Raw genomic sequence first — 6,209 nt, 5'->3', positions numbered from 1 at the left:
GAAAATCCCTTCTGGGAAGAAAGCCACAATCAACTTTTTTGCTGACACCCTGAAACAGGATATCCATCCCTTCTTTCCTTACCATTTCCTTTACACCCATTAGAAATCAAATTTCCTATTCTGTTGTGCTCTACATCTGACTGTCACCTGTACCTGGGCTTTTTGACGACTTTATTCATTCTTATTTCTACTCTCTTTCTCTACCCTTATCCTTTCCAAGCCCCCAACACTAGATAAGAAAGAAAGAAAGAATAGAGAGGAAATGGGGTATCAATATCATTAGACTACTTCCTTCTGGTAAGGGGCATCGAGTTCCTTGGGGCAATTTTGATATTCATTGTAGTTAGGTCATCTCTAACAAGCAACCAGCAAATAGCAAACAGCAAGAGCAGCAGCTTGGGTAGCAGCAGCTGGAGTAGCAGCAGCTGGGGTAGCAGCAGCTGGGGTAGCAGCAGCTGGGGTAGCAGCAGCAACAGCCTCATCCTGCCTGGAGCTCTTACAGTTATATACCTGTACTGGCTGGTTTTGTGTGCCAACTTGACCCAGGTTGGAGTTATCACAGAGAAGGGAGCTTCAGTTGGGGAAGTGCCTCCATGAGATCCAGCTGTGGGGTATTTTCTCAATTAGTGATCAAGGGGGTAGGGCTCCTTATGGGTGGTGCCATCCCTGGGCTGGAAGTCTTGGGTTCTATAAGAGAGCAGGCTGAGCAAGCCAGGGGAAGCAAGCCAGTAAGGAACATCCCTCCATGGCCTCTGTATCAGCTCCTGCTTCTTTACCTGCTTGAGTTCCAGTCCTGACTTCCTTTGGTGATGAACAGCCATGTGGAAGTAAGCCAAATAAACCCTTTCCTCCTCAACTTGCTTCTTGGTCATGATGTTTGTGCAGGAATAGAAACCCTGACAAAGACAATACCCTTTCTAGAGTCCCCAGAATCCCAAACTTCACACATTTCCCAAAAGTATCTGCAGCTGGCAAAATCATGCCCATGCCAGAGGACAAGGCTAGTCATAGTCAGCTGCTGTGAACAATTTAAAGCACACCAGGTCCCACATCTGGGATTAAAATAAAAACATTTCCATAGTATTTCTATGATTTTAAAGAACTTGAAAATCCCATTATAGTTCTTTGTATATATATATTATGTTTCTAGTTCTGTATTTTCATGGGATTTCTGTGGGTGTCTCTGCATCTATCTGTGTTTTTAATTTGTTTCTGTTTCTTCAGATTGCAAGATGAAAATCTTGCTGGTTTCCTTGTTTTTATTTATTATTATTATAATTATTATTATATGCTTCTTTGTATTGTAACAAGAGATAGAAGAAAGGGTATGGATTGGTTCACTGGGAAAGTGGGGACGACTTTGTATGGGAAACCATAATCAGAATATATTATATTTTAAAATTTTTAAATAAATGAACACTAAAAAGTAGTTTTGTATATTTTTGGTTATACTAGAAACCTGTAAGTCAAAGTAAGAAAAGGGAGTGAACAGCAGCTGAAGGGATGTCATTGTTAAAAGAGGATCACGAGCTATTGGGAGAAGTAAAGAGAAGGGAAACTGTGATTGAGTCAGTATATAACAAAAGACACCACCACCACTACAAACAAAAACTACCAACTAGGAATAGAATTGTGTCAGTGCAATACTTGCCAGAGAATATCCCACATCATTATCCAGAGTTAATTATAATCTCTTTAATCTAAAATTGATTATACAGTTACATATATATATATATATATATATATATATATATATATTATAGGCTATATGTACACAACACATACCCTGAAATGCATTTCTAGTCATCTTTCTTGAGTTCTCAAGTTTGTTAATGTTATTTTTTAGGATTACAATTATAACATCTTTCAGAAATATAATCAAGACAATTAATCAGAATTTCCTTGATTCTTGTATTAGTGTTTAAATCCCTCTATCCATTTGCTTAATTATTTATTTTCAGGTTTTATTTACTCATTCACTGAAAAAAACTTCTTCCAGCATTATTTCTGTGCAAACTCAAGTTAGATACTAAGATACAGAAACCAAGGTAGAGGCTTGATGCCAAAGCATTTTATACTGTATTGGGAGAGATCCAGATGTTAACAAATAGCCTTGGCAGCAGGGGAGAATGGAATCAATACTACATAAAAGTATATGTGAGGGACTTTGGGAGTATTAAGGGAGTGATTAATTGTGCTTGGAAAGATAGAAGGAGAAGAAAGCACTTAAGCTGAAGTCTCTGAATGTAAAGCATTTCAGGGATCAGGAAACAGGTAAAGAAGAGCCATTTAAATTTTATTGCTTCATTATAGTTCATCAGTTTGTTCAATTTCTTTCCCATCTTTTAAAAATAATATCATTGCTCTAATTCTTGAGAACTTAATATTTACAAATACAAAATAAAATATTATGAAACTACCTTTTAATTGTCTTGTTGGGACCTACTCATATACTTGTAACTGAATGGAAAGAGATACACATATGCCTGTGCACACAAAATCAATAGACCTGTGCTTAGTTTTGCTCAGGGTCTGTTAGTTTAGTTATTATTGTAATTGTTTCTGTTCATTTGTTTTCAATTTGATGCAAACTAGAATTATGTAAGCAAAAACCTCAATTGAAAAAATACCCACATCAGATTAGCATATAGGCAAATAGGTAAGACTTTCTTTTTTTTTGATGATTGTTGTAAGACTCTTCCACCTCCATACCAGCCCTCCCTGCCTACTGTGAGTAGTACCCTCTCTTAGTAGGTGGTTCTAGGTTGTATATAGAAGCAACACTGGAGGAATCAGCCTAAAAGCAGAATTCCTTTATGGCCTCTACTTCAATTTCTAACTTCAGGTTCCTGCATTGAGTTCCCATCCTGACTTTCCTTCATGGTGAACTTTGATTGGGACACAATATAAAATGAACTGTTTCTTCCCCCAAGTGGCTTTTGGCTATGGTATTTATCACAACAGAAAAACAAGTAAGCAAACAACTCACCTAGGCTCCAATAGCAAAAATATACCATACACTGTATAACAACAAAAGCAAATTTGCTTTGTGAAAGTTTTGGAGGCTGGAAAGGCTAATATCAGGATCATGATAAGGTTTGGTTTGTTGACTCCTTCTGATGGAGAGGAGAGGATAACAAAGGATAACCCTTACTCTTTTTATAAGACCACGTGTTCTATCAGGTCAGGGGCCTATTCGTAGAGCATCCTTTATATTTAACTATGTCCTAAAGGCACGGTCTCAAATATAATCATAATGAATGAAAGTTTTCACACAAGAATTTTATAAGAATACAATCCCCAAGATGGCCTTCTGTCACAGACGAAACCAAATGAGTAAATACATAAAATATGTAGTACGTAACTACTTTGTAGCAAACATTACTTTTGGTTTTTAGAGATAACAGTGAGGCACTCTAAGTTATATTAGTTAATATTTTGTTGTGGGAAGAACTAGCTTAAAAATATGATAAGTAAATGGACAAAAATGTTTGTGGGTGAAACCAAGTTCTATAAAGTAAATAAGTACAGTGATTAGCTGGAAAAGGAAAGGAATACACTTTAAAATAACTTAAAACTTCATAGTCTGTCTCCGGAGGTAATATTTGGACTCAGATAAAATGAATGAAAGTTCCAGCCATGTGAAGATAAGTGGAAATAATTTTCTAGGCAGAAGCTCCAGTACAGGCATAAACCTTGAGGAAGCAAAGAGCTTCACATTCTAGGAAATGAAGAGTAGCTATTCTGGCTGAAAAAACTTCATCCAAATAGGTCAGGGTCAGATTCTCTAAATTCTAAGAAGCAATGGTAGGCAATTAAAATTTATTTACAAGTAATAGGAAATCACAGAAGGGTTTTATGCAGATTAATAACATACTATAAATGTTTTTAAAATATTTTTTTGGTTGCTGTGTATAGGGGTTGTATTGAGGATGATAAAGATGGAAATAAATGTATCACAATACTTTAACATAAATTAGAAAAGGATATCTATTTCTTAAAATTCTTTAAATCCATCTCTCAGAAAATTGTACTGTAAATATTTTATGAGGACTAGTCACCTTACTTTTTTTTAATGCTTTTGTAAATTACTTTTATCTTTATACAATCCAGTCAATTCCCCTCTACTGGTTGGCCCTCTAGAGTTATTCATCCCATTCATCCTCCCAGTGTCTCTATGAGGATGAGCACTCCCCCCCCCACACACACCTGTCAGGTCTCTCCACTCCCTGGGTCCTAAAGTCTCTTGAGGGTTAGACACATCTTCTCCCACTAAATCCAGATTAGGTAACCCTCTACTGTATATGTGTCAGGTGCTTCAGGCCAGCTTTTGTATGTTGCCTGGTTGGTGGCTCAATGTCTGAGAGATCTCAGAGGTCTGGGTTAGTTGAGACTGCTGGTCTTCCTATGGTGTCACCCTCCTCCTCAGCTTCTTCCAGCTTTTCCCTAATTCAAACACAGGGGTCCTGAACTTCATCTCAATGGTTGAGTGTAAGTATTTGCATCTGTCTCAGTCATCTGCTTGTTGGGCCTCTCAGAGAATGGCCATTCAAGTTTTCTATCTACAAGAACACCATAGCGTCAGTAATAGTGTCAGGTCATGGAGCGCTCCCTTGAGAACAAGTGACACTACTTCTATCTTACTAAAAATACTAAGAGAATAATGCACCTTGGTTTGTATATGAACATGGATATGGACATGGACATGGACAGGTATGCACATGGAGACATTTAGAAAATCAGGGGATCATATGAAGGCCTTGTTTATTTCTCAATGAAAAGAATAGAGTTAGATCACATTCCATATCCTGATCTTTAGTAGAAATGGAAAAAAAGCATAATGACTACAAATTGTTGTTGATGGGCCTGGTGCTATTCTTGAGAACCAATAACCTAATGAATAAAGGAGTCCATCACTGGGCAAGTAGGCAGGACTTCTGGGTTGGAGAGAGGAAGAGAGGAAGCAGGAGAGATTTAGGTATTTTTTGGACAGAGATAGCATAAGGACAAGATGTATCTACAAGTGTTTCTGGGTTTCAATGGTAGATCTGTCAGGAGTCCCTAGAGGAGAATTTAGATTTAATAAGGCTCACAGATTTGGATTTTTGTTGTTGCACCCAGCGATTGAGTTACTATTGTTTCTGAACTAAGACTGTGTGGTGTTTTCTTTCACATGGTGGTTCGACTGAGTTCAAGAGAGAAAGGTACAGCCACAAAGCATGGGTTTGCCAGATGTGTACCACAAAGGCCATGGGGGGATTTGTAACATGGTGCTGGCATGGTAACAACCCACCAGTGGGAATTTAGTGAGCTGGGTGGAGACATTTTGAAACAATGAGTCAGAGTCTCGATGAGATAAAAACAGATCGGCCATTGCCCACCAGTGCATGGTCTGAGTCACAGGCTGAGTCACAAGCACGAGAACTAGCCAGGCCTTTTTTAAAAAATATTTTCCACAACAACAAATATTTTTGATAAATTTACAGGATTTTAAAGTTTGAATATATGATATTATAAATTATACCAGGTTTGATTTGAATCATGGTCCTAGAAAAATAAAAAAAAAAAGGGTTTGATTTTACTTTTATTGGTGCAGTTGTTGATGATAGTTGAGGAGAGAGCCAATAAGTTCGATAGGTACACAATTATTTCAGGTTAGGTATTTTCATGATAGCAAGCAAGATGACTGCTGTAAGTCAGTCCATTGAATGATGACAGATAGCAAATGAAGTCACAATTATCAAGAATTGTAATTGTCAACCTGAAAGACCCCCGTAGGGAGACCCCCACTCAATTCTCGGGAGGACACGCACCCAAGGAATGACGAGAGACCATCTTGATGTAAATACATGAGGCAGTTTAATTTTCGGAGCTCCGGTTCGACCCCCAATTTCACGCAGGAGACAAGGAATCGACGACGAGGCTCAGGGGTTAGGGGTTTTTAATAGGAAAAAGGTCTTGGGGAACAAAGGAATCAGTGTGGCTATACATGATTGGCTAGCTCAAATATTAACTAGTACGTGCAGAACAGAGTGGAAAATTCCTAAGGTTGGTGTTAATCTGAGTCAACAGAGCATCTGACCTTAAACCATATCTAAGAGGACCAGATGGCCCACTACTCAGTGTCTGCCCAGACATGTTTATTTTTTATAGTTTATGTCTTTTTGACCTGCTAGTTCTCAGGATGTCTAACAGCCTGCTTATTTTTG

Source organism: Mastomys coucha, unplaced genomic scaffold (assembly GCF_008632895.1).
Source record: "Mastomys coucha isolate ucsf_1 unplaced genomic scaffold, UCSF_Mcou_1 pScaffold14, whole genome shotgun sequence".
Lineage (NCBI taxonomy): Eukaryota > Metazoa > Chordata > Mammalia > Rodentia > Muridae > Mastomys > Mastomys coucha.
The sequence above is the reverse complement of the archived record's forward strand: the minus strand, read 5'-3'. Positions refer to the sequence as shown.